Source organism: Bactrocera latifrons, unplaced genomic scaffold (genome assembly GCF_001853355.1).
Source record: "Bactrocera latifrons isolate USDA-ARS-PBARC rearing strain unplaced genomic scaffold, ASM185335v1 scaffold_15, whole genome shotgun sequence".
NCBI classification, from domain to species: Eukaryota; Metazoa; Arthropoda; class Insecta; order Diptera; family Tephritidae; genus Bactrocera; species Bactrocera latifrons.
Window position 1 is genome coordinate 1,871,463 of NW_017534963.1, and position 18,131 is coordinate 1,889,593.

Genomic DNA, 18,131 nt, shown 5'->3' on the forward strand with positions numbered 1-18,131 from the left:
TGAAATCGAAAGAGACCGGCATAGTAGCAGCCGTAGCATTGGTCAAGAGCTGGGCATGAGTCATCAAAAAAAATTATGATAACCAATACATAACCGATTTATAACCAAAATTTAAAATCGTTGTCAGTTATAATAACCAATATATAACCAATTTATAACGAATACTCTAATTTAGTTTTAATATAAGTATATGATAACCAATATATAACCGTTTTATAACCAAAAATTAAAATAGTTGTTAGGTATAATAACCAATTTATAATGAAACCGCTAATTTTGTTTCACTATGAATTCAATGAATTGATTATGAAACTCGAATTGTGATTCAATATTAGTAGTTTATATTATATCGTTTTTCCTTCGCCTGTAAACTTATGAATAGTGATGTTAAGTTATTTTGTATTTTAAGTGACGATATGCACTTGTACAATGAGTATTCGTGTAGAAGTATTAAAAACTTATTCCTATTTACAATTAATAATTAAAAATTAAGACATTAAAGTGTTATGATGACATTAAACTAACCCTAATATTTTATTAAAAGCCATTACAATCGAAACACTACAACCATTTTACCGTATTAACTCAGAAAAATATATTTCTATGTATGTGTTTGCGTTTTATGCGTCTGCGTTTAGGTGCACTCGCATTATTTCTGATTTTACAATTATTTTTGTGCGTAATTCTATGTTTGCTGTAGGTTGTATCATGAAACGACAAGCTGGCAGCCTTAATAGACAACACTACATTAAACATTGTTACTGTGCTTGTTTTTCCGCAGTGTTTTGACGTGACGTCAACTGACATGGCATTAACGGCAAATACTCTTCTATTAGAGTGGTGAAAAATCATATCCGCATTCTTGGGTTGCCACCATTCACAGATGTTTCAATTACAGGTGCTTGCTTCAAGGCTGATAGTATTGCCAAGGTCAATTGAGTACAGTATAATTAAAATACATGAATAACAAACCCAATGCACCTAATAAAGTTGTTGGTCTGGATCTTTCAATTCATTTCAGTGTGTTCTGAAAATTGGTAGACTACACCGAAATTCCGCCGCTGAAGTCGATTGATATCCTAAATGTCTAGCGTGTTTAGACCGAGACGTAAACTCAATATGCTTCTTTAAAAAGTGTTTTCCCTTAAATATATTCCCCAGAGATAATCAACTGAGTTCAAAAAAGATGTTAATGTCGACGATACCGTAGAGGTTGCTGAAACTTGGTTAGAAACCTAAAATCTGCCTCATTTAAAGGCATGTGCTTTTGAATATTCATCTTCAAGATTTTCAACTGAGTCCTAAAAATGTTCTGCTATTCAAATTTGGTAAAAATTTACAGTTGAAATCCGGATGTCTGTCTGTCCGTCCGTCCGTGCAAGCTGTAACTTGAGTAAAAATTGAGATATCATGATGAAACTGGGTACACGTATTTCTTGGCTCCATAAGAAGGTTAAGTTCGAAGATGGCAAAATCGGCCTACTGCCACGCCCACAAAATGGCGGAAACCGAAAACCTAAAAAGTGTCATAACTAAGCCATAAATAAAGATATTAAAATGAAATTTGGTACAAAGGATCGCATTAAGGAGGGGCACATTTGGACGTAATTTTTTTGGAAAAGTGGGCGTGGCCCCGCCCCCTACTAACTTTTTTGTACATATCTCGAAAACTGCTACAGCTATGTCAACCAAACTGTGTAGAGTCGTTTCCTTTAGGTATTTCCATATACAGTTCAAAAATGGAAGAAATCGGATAATAACCACGCCCACCTCAAAATCAATAAAAGTGCGTTAGCCGACTAACAAAAAACGTCAGAAACACTAAATTTTACGGAAAAAATGTCAGAAGGAAGCTGCATCCAGGCTTTTTTTAAAAATTGAAAATGGGCGTGGCGTCGCCCATTTATATACCATATCTCAGGAAGTACTCGACCGATTTCAATGAAATTCTATATATAGTATTTTCTTAATAATATATGATGACATGTACCAAATATGGGTGAAATCGGTTCACAACCACGCCTGAAATCTCGATTATCACTTTATCATGGGAGAGTATAAAATGTTCGGTGACACCCGAACTTAACCCTTCCTTACTTGTTGTATTATACATACATACCCGTACATGCAAAAAAAATGTAACGATGCCCGATCCTCTATTTTCGCCAGACTCGGCTAAAGACTATCTCATAAATAGAGTTAACATCAGGTAACGGTAAAGCTATTTTGGTTAGTCAAATAATGTTCTTTTGACAATAAGCACTATTATTTGGCGCTTCTAAAAATATCCTTGAGGGTCTTATTTCATCTTAATTAGCTGAGAGACACAGCAAAAACTGTGACCGAAGAGCCTTTGGTATATGACTTATATATGTATAAACACCTACCAAGGGTTCAAAACGACACTATCTAAAGCTATAGTAAGAGCATAAATATGCCATAATGGCTTTAATGTTGACACGCGCGTTACCTAAATACGCGACCCAATGCTGTCGACCGCTCGCATAGCTTTAATAACTTCCAATGTCTGTAATTAAGACTTAATCGTTTTCTGTGAATTACTACCTCCTATTTTTTCCCTAGCATACATACATCCACGGCCCGAGTAACACTCTTCAGTTACGTCATCATTTTTCAAGCCATATTCCTTAGGGTAACCTTTCGGCGGCAACTTTTATTTTAAGCGTGGGTCATAAACTTTTCGGTCAACTTCTGCGCGACCAACGAGTTTGGTCGCATGAATTTGCCAAAAAGAAAGTTACTTCGTTACTAATTTTATTTTATTTCCCTCGCTTATTATTTGCGCACGTAATTATTTCTCGAAATATGGTAGGCCATGAGTTAACTATTGCTTTTCTGATGAAAATTGCTGCAATCCCTTTCCTTACTCTTTCGTTTTATACCTAGTACGTATATGTATTTTCTCAAATATTTACGCGGCTTTTCCATGCCAGAAAAGTTTCTTGATTAAGTTTAGTATGTTTTTGCGCACTCAAAGCCATTTGCGACAACTTCAAGTGTCCCTAGTTTTACTGCAAAATAATTTTCGCGTAGCAGCTTTTTTTGGCTTTTTGTTTATGGAAATGAATCACTATAACACCACATATATTTCGTATTACTTCCTCCCCATATCCATTTGAGCGGGATATATTTCAGTTCATATTCAGCCTTCGCAGATATCAGGCAAATTGACTGGGTAATTACATTCTTCGCGTGCCGGAAAATATGCATGCGTTATATAACTCTAAAGCAAACAATTGTTTTTTAATTGCGACTATTTGTTAGCCCTCGTGGCGGCCACACACGCAGTGAGTAATAGCTATTACGCGTAGCCCTGAGGCAATGAAACTTGTTTTGTAAACTACAGGCAAAAGTAGAAATAGAAAAAAGTAAAATCAAAAACAATTTACATAGCCTCGATGCCCACTATTATATTTGTGTTCATGATGACCGGTGTTCAACGCCTGCAATTATGCAACTGCGTGCTAAATAAACTCGCTTTGTGTGTGTACTTCGTATTGGTGTTGGTGGTTACTAGCGCAACAAACCCTTTCACCACCAGCCGCCGCATTGACAGTCGATGTTGGGTGTGAACAGCATCGATTGGTTTCGATGAAAAGTTCAGTAGTTCATTAAGTTGCACGCCACAATTGCCACACATCAATTTTGCAAGCGTGCTGCATAAGAGAATTTGCATAAAGCATATGTACATATGTAATGGCATATGTACTTAGGAAAGTGGTTTTTAACAGTCTATTACTTTGGGTAAACTGCAATCCATTAAAAAATTATCAATAATTTACAAAAGCGTGAATGAAGTAATAAAACAAGAAGAAATTTAACTTTCGCTCCACCGAATGTGTAATATCCTTCACAAGTACATCTCTTATAGCGTAAAACAGTATAAAAATATTATGTTTAGATGTTGACTAGTTGGTGTGCATAGCAATTATATGTTTTAGTGGTCAGATATGAACAATTTCTTCGGAGTTTGGAGCTTTGAAGTGGACAATGATCTGTGCTTGACTTATTTTTTCAAGTAACAAAGTTATCCTTAAAAAGATTCGATTTTGATTATTTCCGACTTGCTTTTGGATAGTATAAACTCCGTGAAAAACTTAATTTACCCTATTTAGAGTATAAAATATGAATTGAAAAGAATATGAATTGAATTTTTTTTTTTTTTTGTGTATAGGTTGAGTTAATAAGATCTTTAGATGCCTCCAAATTTTATTTAAAATTTAGTTCTCGTAGGATCTCAGACAGATTTGGTGTATTGACGGAAGTTTCGTTAAGAGGTGGAAACATCTTATATCTAAGCGACAGTCCCTCTTTATCTAACATAGAAATCATGACGCATGATTTTGACATTGAACGCTTTTTAAAAAAATTGGTAAAAATCGGTGAGATTTTGAACAATCAACAAACGCAACGTCTCTTTTTTATCACAAATTCCAAATTGGATGCTCCTTTACATGTAGCGGGTCAATTAAAAGTTACTTGACCTATCATAGTTAAACACATTTTGTTGGAAAAATGGTGAATACGGTGGATGCGAAAGCAATGGCGATGATTTCATCTTTCAAACGGTCCAATAACACTATATAACATTATAGTCGCTGTTGGTAAAGCACTACCTTTTCAAGGTAGTCAATAAATATTATCACAAATAGAGTTAAAATGCTTAAGTTATAGTTCTATAACTCTGTGCCCATGCTCATCTATGTCGCGAAAATATTTATTAGAGCAGCTCACAAGATTTCTGATGTTTTTGAAGTAAGCCAAATTTCGTTTACGCAGCGGAAAGGAGCAGGTGTGATGATCAAGTTCAATTTCTGATTATGTGTATTTTATATTTTGTACTAAACTTTTCTGCTTATATTTTCAATATAAACTTCCAGTGAATTCGTGCTTGCTGAATTGATAGGAAATAATGTTTAACAAGCTATTGTTAATAGACTCATATAGGGTGCTTCAAACTAGGTAATTAAAACGGAAATTAATATAAATTTTTTTTTACACAAACATTGTTTCTTGAAAATAGTTCTTATAAAAAAAAAAATATTATTTAAATTCTGAGTACTCCTCTAAATGCCATTTACAGATTTTCTATCTATTCTATCTACCACCATATGAGTCACCTTACTTGTGAAATATGTTTTGTACATATCTATGTATATGTACATTCACGTACCAAACCATACATACATACATATCAAATACAAGTGTATGCGAGGGAGTTCACACAAAATACCCAAAATTCAGACACGAGTTTACCAAACAATTTCGGTTAAATTAGTACCTGGTCAATTGACTGTTTTCACACTTAAATGCTTATATACTTATCGTCGTCATCGTTGTTGTTGTTATTGGTGTGATTAGCATTGCTGGTGGCTTGGAAATCGATTGGTGGTGTGTAAGGCACGTGAGTGAGTGTTATTCTGCTTTGATTACGATTCGATTTGATTGGCACAATTTTGAACAGTTAGTGAATCATATGAAGCCTATTTTGGTATAATAACAGACATAATAGGCCAGTTGAAAAGTTCTCGGCCTACTATAGTGAAACGATTTTATTGGGCAAAATTATTATTTTTTTCTCTTTAAGGTTCCTTTGCAGCCCTCCAATTTTCTGTATTTATTTCCTCTAAATTAGAGATTCGTACTTTTACATATAAAATCAGCACCCAACACGAACTTCTTCTTAACTTCACCAAAACTACATTAAAAAGTATAATAAACCAATTTGTATGGAACATTTCACTGATTACTTTTTATATTACAAATCCACTGAAACCACAAACGCTAGAAACGAATTACTTTATATGCACATCTACTCAGCAATTCCATTATTTAAAGTTTCCGCGGTGAATTCAACACTCTCAAGTAATCTTGTGTAAACATATGTATGGTAGTGTATATAAATATATAAATATGTTTGAATAGGTCAGTATAGACGCATGTATGGCATCACATCAGTATGTTAAAAATAATTGCTTTGTGCCACTTCGCCACGCACCTCACGTTTGATAACACAAATTGACACACGCACCCTTCTCCGCTGCCCACTCTTTCCACGTAACAATTGCGCTTGGGCTCACAAGTGCATATGACCTTTAAAATGCAAAATAAATTCATATTTGTTAGAAGCGATTTTTAATGCAGCTATACTATATACACATATACATAATATATATGTAAGTATGTATTTTTATCAACTAATATTTACAAACACATATATGTATGTCTATGTATATGTGAGAATATATAATGTCTAACATTTTATTAGCATACAAAGAAGCGCATTTAGTATAATAATATTAGGGATGTTCCAATTTTTTTATTTTTTTTTTTATTACTTTTTTTTGGTTTTCTTTTTGAAAATTATTTGGATTACGTTTAAATTTGATCAAAATTTTGAAAATTTTTATTTTATTTATAATTAATAATATTTTATACAAAAAAAAATATTTTTTACTATATTTAATAATTTTTTTATTGAATTTTTTAGTTTAAGCTCTTTATGGAAAATGTTACTCAGAAAATTTGATATTAAAAAATATAAATTCATTGATATCTACCTCCTCATTTTTATACTTTATACAGAGTACCGTTATTTCATACCAAAATTGAAAATCTTAAATTCCACCCAAATATGGACACCCCTAATCAACAAGTTTCTATATTTGCATACATTAGTAATCAGCTGGCGCATTGCGACTCAATCATATTTGTTCATTTGTATCACATTTGAATTGAAATTTGAAATATTTGCACTATGTGCACAGCATAAAATTGTTGTCGCTGCTATAACCATCACGTAAAGCAATAACAACAACAATCGCAAGCAGTATGTTTCTATTGACAACGTTGATGTAATTAATAATTAATTGCATTCACACAATTCGATTTCGATTTCGTTAGATTTCGGCACCCAAAGTGCATTGAACCGTGTTCGCAGTCTCTTAATGCTTATAATAAATCGGAAATACATACAATAATAAACAGAATTATGAACAATAGTATGTTAAAGCTTCTTATGAATTGAATTCAATTACACTATGGCGTATGAGTAATTGAGATTTGTGCGACGATGTGGCGCAATTTAATATGGGCGCAGTTGTTAACTGCGTGCTAAGCATAACTTTACATGATATCAAATAAAAAATTGTTTTAATTATCAAATATTTTTAGAAAATAGCTCAGATAATGGAAAATTCTAGTAAGCGAAAAACTGTTTGCTTTATAGAGCTTCTGGAGATTAAATGCTAAATAAGTTATTGAATAATTCCACCTCAACTGCTCTTTTCGTCAGCAAAATAATATTTCAGTAAAATATAGTTCTAAAATTTTTCTTGCCAAATAGAGCTATCTACATTTCTTGAATGCATTCTTATTTGGTGTGAGAGAGAGACCGTTGTACAAATAGCAACCGATAAAAACTGATCAGTACATTTTTACGGATTATAATACATTTTTGTGTTATCATCTTTGAAATACAATAAGCGCATGGCTTCACACACCCTTGGCGCATTCCACTATGCGAATTTTTCAGTTTTGAGTACAGAAAATGGTCACAGGAAGCCAAATCTGGCTATACGGTGGCCAAGCGAAGTCTTTCGATTTCGTTTTCTGGTCGCTTACGATGAATGGCTTTACGTAAACACTTCAAAACGGTCAAATATGGTAGTATTTCTCATTGACCGATTGACATATAGAATTCGAATAGCAAATTCATGACGAATCACACGACGGTAATCAAAGAAAACCGTAAATATCAGCTTATTCATTTTTGCAAAACGGCGTAGCATTCACACGCTTCTTAAGTACCCAAAACAATATCCATAATGTGTTAGTGTGATCCGTAAGAGCTGTCGAGATCTTCTGCTATCTATCTATTTTCAACGACACGCAAACACTATATCTTTAACTTTTTCGACGTCTCTAACAGAGGCAGATGGATGACTCGCATTAGGCAAGCTTCCGACGATTTCACGACCTTAACTGAATGGTCTTTATCACCAAATACTTGTGTTAAATTTGTTTAAAATTTAATTTTTAATCCCAAAATTTTTAATTACAAAATTCCTAGCTCTGGGTGATTCTATGATTTTTAGTTTTGCGGCCACTATGCCACACTAAGTGGACCCTACCAAAGTGGTTAGTGTGTCCATTCCACACTGACAAATTGTACTGAAAAATGCTCTTCTTTTTTCGGGGTGCTGATCAGCGCATTCTTTTGATCCGCTGTGCCTTTGAGAACGGTCGGGTAAGGTCGTCGCCGGTAAGTACTAACGTTGAATACACCGAATGAAGATTTGGAACACATATTCGATTAAATGTGCTTACATGGCCTTTATTATGAGCAAAACTTCCAATCAGTCAGTTACTTGGTTCTGCTTAAAGGATTCAAATCTTTTCAGAACTTTTTAACCTTTCAATAAAAAAATAAAATGTTTAATTTATTTCAACTACAATTGCAACTGTTTCTCTTAACATATTTATTAGTAAGTTGCAATCATTTTTTAATGCAATTGCATTCACGTCAGCTTGAAGAGCTGAATGAAAAACTTTCACTTGTGCACTTCCTTTGCAATAAATTCGGCGTTTTATTAAAAATAAAAAGTTTGCAAGCGTGCAAGCAATTGGTTGGCGGCCATATTGCAAGAAAGTTTGCCAGTAACAAATGCGTGAGGTTACGATTTTTCATTACAAACAATTTTGTACATAAACTTAAAAAAATGAGCATGTCAGAACTCAAGTATAAAGTTCGTCTAAGTACATATGTTTGTAAAACATTTTTTAGTTTCAGTAAAAAAACATATATGAGTAGTACTAGTAGTGTCACTACTCAGAGTGCTAATATATGATGTTTTTCAACACTGTACACACCCACTTGTCATCAATGACAGACACTTCAGTGAATCGGCAAGAATTATTTGGCTATCAGCCAACTTATCGGCTGCACAACTACTAAGACCTAACATACAAGGAATGTAGCAGTGTATATATCCAATATTCCTCCAATATCAGTGGAGATCTTTTCCCAAATCAAGTTTCTTTACTCGCATTCACGCCTGAACAGCAGGACGCATCGACTAGCAGGAGTGCAGTTAGCGAACTTCTATGAACACACTTACATATTTTTTTTATATATTTATATGTCAGTGGGAGTGTATGCTAGGTCACAAGCTGTCAGTGACAGCACGCGATCTCTTTCAACCAGCGAATGGATACAAATTGCAAGCACGTGCCAGAAAAAGTTACAACGCTAATGTTTTTTCGCATTGTGTATATATGTGTATGTATATTTATATTCACAGTCGAGTAGATGGGAGTTTGTTTATACGAAAGTAATCAAAAATTGTCCATGTTAAAGGACCAATTGAATCAACGCAAAATGTGTTTTTCGTTAGTCGAAAGTGAATTTTGTTGACAGAAATTTGAAAAAACAAAGTTTGAATAGATTCAAATGGAATTTAAGCGACGGAGAGATAGAGAAAGAAAGAGAATATGTTAAATTGATTCCTAAGCTTTGAACAGTTATTTGAAGCGGTCTTGCCCAAGAACTCGAAACTGCTTCCATCCTTTGCGAGGTCAAGCCAGTTATACTTATATACCAAAGGCAGATAGGGTACTATGCACTTGATCCTGCCTGCAGCACATTTCTGAGTGAAATCTGACCAATACGGCAGCTCAGTCAAGACTCTCTTTCCAAGTTTGGCAATAAACTCACTCACAATCATGCAAGAATATAACGGCTTATTATCGTGGTGAAAAATTCAAGAATTTTCTGCCCTCAAGCCCGGTCATTTAAAATAAATTGCTTCACTTAGACTCCTGAAAATAGTACAAGGTCTTTGCTCTTTGCTATTTTTGGAAAAGTTTCAGATCTTTGATACGAGTCTAGTACTGGCATGCTTTATACCCTAAACATTAACCAAAATCTATTCAGATATCTATCCATAAGAGGTGTTTAGATCATATGATATCTTCTTCATACTGTCCCGCGATTTTCAAAGGCTTCTTTATTAACCCTTTTGACGTTGCCGTAATTAAGATAATTCTACTATAGAGTTATTGTAGATTCGAAAAGAAAAATATTTTAATTTATTTTAATGCATTCTTACTCGCCAAAACTAGTGTACTGGCGAATCGAACAAGCAAATAGAGCAATCGAATAGAGAAAATAGGTTTTGTATACCACATTAATGAGATAAATTCATATTTCCTTTTACATAATTCAGTCAAACCTTAGTTTTTCTTTAACTTCCAAATTTATTTGACAAAACTACCAAGGAAACGATGAAAATTATTATAGGTATCCCAAAGGAAAATTCTGATTTAATCTTTACAATAATAGCTTTTATAATAAGATATAATAATAAAAGAGTAACTAAAGTTATTACAAATATTTTAAACAGCATTCAATCATTTCCTACTAGTAATGAAATCCAATCTGAATCGATTAGCTTGGTCCTTATTATTCCTTGGTATTTCCCTTATATTTATTTATTTATAACAGACTGTAASGCTGACGGTTTATACGCCTTCCGGAGCATATAATAAAGCAGTAAGTAGTAAAATGCAATCGCAGAGCTTGATAATTGACCCCCCGTGGGCGACACTTAAAGCAAATTGCCAAGCTACTTAACTTTCATTGCAAGCAATGTGTGAGGCATGCCTTCAAGCTCGTGTAGACTGATGCCCCAGAGTGCATTATGTAAAATATGTTTTAGTTTTCTAAAGAAATTTCTCCAGACAGTACTGCACATGACCGGCGTGTGCATGTGGTATTTCCAAGAGCTTAATACCAATATTAATTTATTTTGCAAAATGCGATAAAATGCGCAAATTAGAGCTGATGTGGAATGATGTTAGAGTGAGTCAACAAATGAGCCTAGCTTAACTGAAGCTACTTGGAAATGTCTGTTTGGTTGAAACAATAAATAAATTATTTTTAAGCTCGCTTTGCAGATTTTTTCTCAAGAAATTGTCATAAACAATTAGAAAAGTAAGCGTTTTAGTGCTATTTGAGAGCATTGAAATTCTTAAGTTTAGAGAATAACTGAAATCCTTAAATTTAAATATTCTTTGAAAAAATGAAATTATGTCCAAATAATTTTTTTTGGTTCGCTTTTGCAACGACTTCACTATATCAGTTGATTGAATACATCAATTTAACAATTTGTAACGGTTATTTATTAATTTGCATAAAAGTTGCAGACACAACAACAATTATCTCTTTGGAATAGTAAAATTTTCCTGTCATCAAACAACATTTAACATCTTGGTCTTAATTTATGTCAACAACCAATTGATTTATTCACTTTTGTCGTGTAACTGTTCCCATCTTTTTGCTCTAGTTACGAATATATATGAATTGATATCTATATGTATATACAAACAAACACAAATAAATGTCAAAGGGCTGTAGTGATTCGAAATGAACAATTTCTTCGGAGATTATGTTACACCATTGCCTTAGGCAATACTCTATGCTGAATTTCTTGAAAATAACAAGTCAATTGAAAATTTAATAGAATCCGGATGCCCTAACATTTTTATACTTTTCCTAGGGGTTTTGGCATAAAATAGCCAAGTTTAGAAATTTTTATTTAAGCTATTTGAACCCATTTTTTGTGCAGCGCATCCTTGAGCATATCGTTTAAGTTAACTATGTGCAGATTCATTGATCCCATAGCTGGAATTGGGGATTCAAATCTGGTGAACCTGATGGTATTCGAAGCTGCTTGGGAACGTTGTAGAATATTAAAAGCTTAACTATATCTTCCATATGCTACAGGCCGTTATTTTGTTGACCATAGTAGCCACTTCTTAGACCTAATTTAACGCTTTTTGCTTCAAATTTATTTCTAGATACACAAAAGCAAAACTTATTCTCATCGAAAAAATAACCTCTCTCCCAAAATTCCCGGTTCCTGTTTTGGTGCTCGTTCGAATCTGAAGAAAAGGATCACATGGTCCGGAGTCAACCTAAATAAATGAAAATTTCAATACTCCTAGTTATTGGACTTAGACTTCCATGCATGATACTCTCTTCTGAATCTGAAACTTCCTCAGATAAAAATCATTATTTGATAATAAGCTCCGAGTACCCTATCTAACCTGATATATACATACATAAATACGAACTAACTCTAACTTCTTTTGTAAAAGGACGACAAAGGGTAGGCATAATTAAGCTGAACATAAGACTTTTAATTCCCGGAAATCTCATAAGAATATTTTCTTCTTTAGACTGAATAAAGGTAATGAAATATAAAAAATAAGAGGCAAACGATAAAGTTTAACTTACTTCTACAGAGTAATGTGCTGTTACATATAAATTTTATTCACGTCAAAAATTTTATTGAACTTTTTTCAACTTACTTCTTCAGTAATTTTAATATAAATAAGTATTTTTGTGGTAAATTTGAACACTCTTCTTGTATTAGGAATTATGTGGGGAATAAACATTAGTAGTAAAGTGTTTAAGTTTCTCTTACAGCTTTAATACTGCGCTTGCATATATAATATTTATATGTATATGTGTTCATTTATGTATAAACGGATAACGACTAGGCTTACGCCTACCACAACATTAACTCCTCCACCCCTGATACGAGTACTATCAAGTATATTCATATGCACATATATGAATGTACATATCTACTTATATACTTAGCACTTAACTGAACTTTGCGCTCGCTTTACTTGTTGCCCCTCCCATGCGCCATGCCCGCCTCAAGGTCACTTGTCAACGTCGCAAATTCACGCAGCTCTTTCAACCGTCGGATGGCATAGAATAATAGAACTAGTAGAGTGTGTCATAAATTCTCAGTCATTTTACAAAAAGACACTCGAAGTGTCGGGCAGGCGAGCGCTGTCTGCTAGTTACTAGTTACGCTGGCGTGGTAAGGAAGCAAGAACAGAAACTTAATGAAAGAATAAGCCCAGAGCAAAAAAGAAACGTGTTGTGTGGCAGGTCAAACTAATTGTCCAAATCTTTTTATATTTTTTTATACCTTGAATAGGATATATGAAGTTTTCCACAAAATTTGCAAAACTAACTAGAGCATATCAGAGAAACTATAAATTATATGCGAGTGTATAAAGTAGAAATGATCAGCATGGCCAGCTCAGTCAATCCATCAGTATCAGCTGTCATATAAACTGAACGATTATTATCGCTTATAGAAATTGATCCGTTGGGACCACTATAGGCATATATAGTAGATGGCATATAAACTGTCCAGTTAAAATTAAATTTTTTATTGAAACATTTTCTATTTGTGAAGGGTATTATAGCTTCGATGCAACCGAAGTTAATATATTTTCCCCTCTTCTCTTGTTTTCTTCCTTTTGTTCTTAAGACTGCTCAACTCGGCGTTGTATGATTAATGTGCGTGCAGCCGAACCAGCGCCTTCTATTAATAATAGGGTTATGTAGATTGACAACGCCAGCGCAAGGAGAAACTTGTTAGCAGATAGCGTTGCAAAGTGAAGTCCAAGAATTTTAATTTCGTTTAAGTAGCTTCACATTTCTTAGAATAACAGAAAACAATTAGTAGTGATTAAAAAGGTTTGTATTTGTTAGGATTGCTAAATTAATTTTTTTAATTCTCGAAGGAAAAGTAATGTTTGCTTTTGCGACTCTGGAGCAATGTGCTGCTGTTATAACTAAAACTGACGTCGATCTGTCAATTTCTCGTTGAGTTAGGATGTCAGCAATTTTTAAAAATGTCATTTCGAGAAAAACGCGTTTAAAGTTGCACTTATACTATACGTTTGCACTCATGAGCGGTCGCAGTTTAGAACGCGGCCATTCAAGAACTATTCAAGATACGACCTTGCCGATTTCACAGGATATTTTTGAATATATAAACTATCGAAAAAGTAAACAAAAAATTTTGAAAGTGTCACACTGGTATAGCCCCTTAAGTTCTAACCTACGTGGCGTATAAGTTACCTGTGACTGCTATTGTCAAATAATGAATACTTATCAAAATTTTAATGACACTCCAAGAACTTCTTGAATTAATTTTTATTAACTCACCATCGAAAGACACTTGCATTGACTAGACCGCCTCCACTCATACTTCTTAATTTTAAGGTCGTTGCGAAAATTTGGGTTTAAATTTGCTGCTAACAAACTGTTGGATCCTACAAAGTGAAAGAAAAAGGACCAGTTATCTTAATGAAATAAGCGACTGAAGTGCCTAACTTCATAAAAAGTAAAGAAGGTGCAGGCATAAATAAATGATAATAATACAGTTCGCCACAATTCACTTAATTTTCCACGCATTGTGTTTGTGACCTTCATTTCATTTACTTACCCTTTTACGCTTTTCCAATATTTCTTTCTGCTTTGTAGCCGTTAACCGCTTTATTCGCATGCTTGAACTTTAGTTAGCCATTTCATGACAATTTAACCGTTAATCCAATGCGTTTGTTATTTTCACTTTGAACTTTTTCGTCCATTTTCTCATGCTGTGTCATAACTTCATTATAGTAGTAGTCAGAAGTGCTGCAGATATCACGTTGATTATCGCTTTTGCTTTATAAACATATATATCAACATATTTACACACACATAGATGCATACATATATACGAGTACGTTCACATTCTTTTATCCGCGTATTTTTGGTTTTATTATTGTTATATTACAGCTTGTTTTGACAATTGGCCATTTTATTTCGCATTCGTGGATAGCCAGCAACATCTGCCGACCTGCAGCTGCAGTTGTCTAATTTATGGTCTGTCTGGCTGCGAGTGACAGGACTCGCTGCTTAGCGTCCAAACCCTGCCGCGAGCGTACTTAATCAGCCAGTATTTGTAAGCGTGTTAGACGCGAAACATTTTCAGAAAGTATTTGTTTCATTCATGTTTTTTTGTTTTAATTTTACTTTCCTCTCCTTCTGCTCTCGCTTCTATTGTAGACTCTCTGTTTAACTGTATTATTAATTTCGCCTGCCAATATTGTGCACTATCATGCTATTTTTGGATAAATATTGCATGCAGATAGTAGAATGATTGTTAACTTTTTATAGAATGTATATCAGCAATGCATTAATTAATGTCAAAATATATTTTGTATAGTCATTTATACACGAGCTCAACATGCTGCTTTTGTTAAGTCGTACTTTATTGACCTAGTTTTTCTAGTAAAGGCGTAAATATCTCCATATAAAAATAAGATTAATACCATCTCATAAAATTTGAAGGTTTTCCTCATGGCCACTTTTAGACATCTATGTACCTGTAGCATTTCGTCAGAAACGACCGGTTTTGTAGGCAAGAGCATGATTTTGTCTAACTTTCTGCCCAAACACGAACTCAGAGTCGTGGCTCAGTCACCGTCTTTACCATATTTGGCTCTTTGCATTCTTTTCTGTCTACAAAACTGAAAAATTGGTTTCAATTAACGCGTCAGGATTGAAGGCATTAAAAGACATACCATAAAGATTCAGCCAAGGACTATAACAAATGTATGAATAACTTGATTAGGCGTTGGCACGTTAGTAAAAGCTTGCAAGCTGATCCTTGAAGGCGTTTATCAAGAGTTGTCTCAAAATAGCTGGGAATGTAGGTTTTTTGTCAGTCCGAGTCAGATTTGATCAGATGGTGTTATTAGTAAATATCTCAGGCTCACATTTGGTATTTTTAATGCTGATACTTATCAAGCAAATTCTGTAGATTTCGATCAGATATTGAAGCGCTGAAATTTTCTACGAAGTGTTTTGAAAACTGAACTACAGGATGTTTGTTGGTCTGGTCACAGGTGACATTTTATCAGCATCACATGCGAGCCTTATGGGCATTATTAAAGATGATACATATAGAAAGAGCAGGTAAATAGGCAGGAGAGGGACGTTGGAGTTCCTACTCTGCTTAAGTTCGGTATTATCTAAAGCTCGGCGTAGATATCTTAGAATTTCAAAGTTAAAGGGGCTAAAGGAAGTATCACAATCATATTATATGAAGTTTCTATTGAGCTTCGCAAAATACGTTGTTGTACTGTACGACATAAACTTTAGCTCATATTGATGAGAAACCTATATTGCGCGTTATAAACAAACCTATACATACATATATGTATGACTTGAAACCATGCCAGTTCAACCTAACTTAAAATTCATAAAAATCACTTCATTTTTAAATTGATTCTAATTGATTAAAAATATTTTCGTCAGCCTAAATTCACCCTTTAATGTAAATGCCTATTAACTTTTTTATATAAAATTTTTCTTTTGTAATAAAAATCCATAAAGTATATAATTTTACATTAAATATTTGAAAAATACATTGCATTGCAATTAGCACTCATTTAATACTTAATTAACTTTAAGTAGGAGCAAACACACCTGCTTATGACTTCAAAATAAGCCTGACGTCATGGCGTATGAGTAATCTATGTACTCTATGGTCGACTAAGTAGATTCAATAAACAAGTGTACATTAAAATTCTTAGCTCCTATAAGTGCCAATATAAAAACGTCATATTAATTGAAATTTCATTGCAACCTACACTGCGTATGAGTAATCTGTGAATGCTATTGAAAAGTGTAGATACGTTATTGCAAATTCACACAGTGGTGCAATATTCCTTTGTATGATCTCAACAAATATTTAGCATATAGATTTCTTCTGAGAAATATTATACTTATTTTAATTAGCAATCGTTAGTAAATTCCCTATAAAAATTTTTTTAAAAATATGGATCGAAAAATTAATTTTTGTTATACGTGCATAGCTTAAATATAATATAAAAAAATAAAAAGTATAAACGAACTTTTTTTTAATAATTTTGAAATTTAAAAATATCTCAATAAAAGGATTTTTCGAAATTCAAATTATTTTTTAAAATAGTGTCATGGCAACGTATATATTTTCTGAAACTACTTTTTTCGTTGCAGTTGCCAGAATATCTGATGTTCTAGTTAGCCGATTTACTTCAAATATTTCATGAATATTTTTTAAATACTATACGTCTTTCATATGAAGCAAGAAAAAATTAAAAATTAAAATTCGTAATATTTTGAAAAATTTGACAAAGTTAGAAAATGGTTTAAAAATCGAACGCTATTTTTTCTTTTATTCTATTTTATTTTATTTTATTTTATTTTATTTTATTTTATAATCAAAAATTTTTATAATCAAAAAATTGAATACAAACAAACTTCTCTAAAATTAATAATTATCGGTATTTCTCTTTCCTTTACAGACCACGCGCCAACAGCGCGCTCTTAGCTGTAAATCTTCCAAAAAACCTGACCCGTACAATATGGGTTCAATGCACAATGGCAATCAACGAATATCAACAAAAGTAAATAATAGAAAAATGTGTAAAATTATGCAACAAGAGATTACACATTCCACACGAATGAGAAAATGCGAACAAAAACAATTACAAAAACTGCAAATAGCAAGAGATATGAGATATGAGCTGAAGCAGAGCTTCTACATTTTATACGTAAGTGTTAATCCGACAACGAAAAATTCTGAAGAAACAGCAACAACTAGATGCCACACTAAGACAGTGCGGACGGCATTTTTCGAGCTATGAAAGACATGTCAACGCGTTAACGCAAGAGAAATCACAACCAGCGCAGTAAAAAAAGTAAATACAAACAAATCACAAAGCCAAACAAAATAAATAGACACAAAACCAAGCAAAATAAATAAAAACAAAGAAAATAACTAAAAAAAAAACAAATAAACGAGTGTTGAAAAGTGCACTAACGAGCCACGCTGCGCAAGTTTTTAATATTTAAATGAAAGCAGCGAGCGTTTTGTGCGTTTTTGTGTGTAATAACTTTCCATAGAAATATCCTTTCGGTAAACAAGACATCACACACACACAAATACTATCATGTAAATAAGAATTCAATGACAGAGTTGACCGTGGTAGCGTGCCAAGTGAGATTCTTGTACAAATTAATTGCAAACCCAAGCGCTTCCGCAGGACGCTTCGGTGAATCGTATAATTGCCTGAAGCTGCTAAATCGGCGCTAACAGGTGACCGGGCGAACAATTAGACGCCTAAGTCTTAGAGAAACATACTCGAAACAGTAATTAGCTACAAAGAGAAAAAATTTATATATATATAAAATCAAAAAATAAATA

The 18,131-nt window shown here is 33.4% G+C and overlaps 1 long non-coding RNA gene across 1 annotated transcript in view; it reads left to right on the forward strand.

The window, feature by feature from the left end:
- LOC108965862 overlaps window positions 1-17,436 on the forward strand; it is a 52,314-nt gene extending 34,878 nt beyond the window's left edge. The window contains exon 2 of the long non-coding RNA XR_001993143.1: window positions 17,230-17,436. This is a non-coding gene — a long non-coding RNA (uncharacterized LOC108965862). The remainder of the gene's footprint in view (window positions 1-17,229) is intronic.
- The last annotated feature ends 695 nt before the right edge of the window (window positions 17,437-18,131 follow it).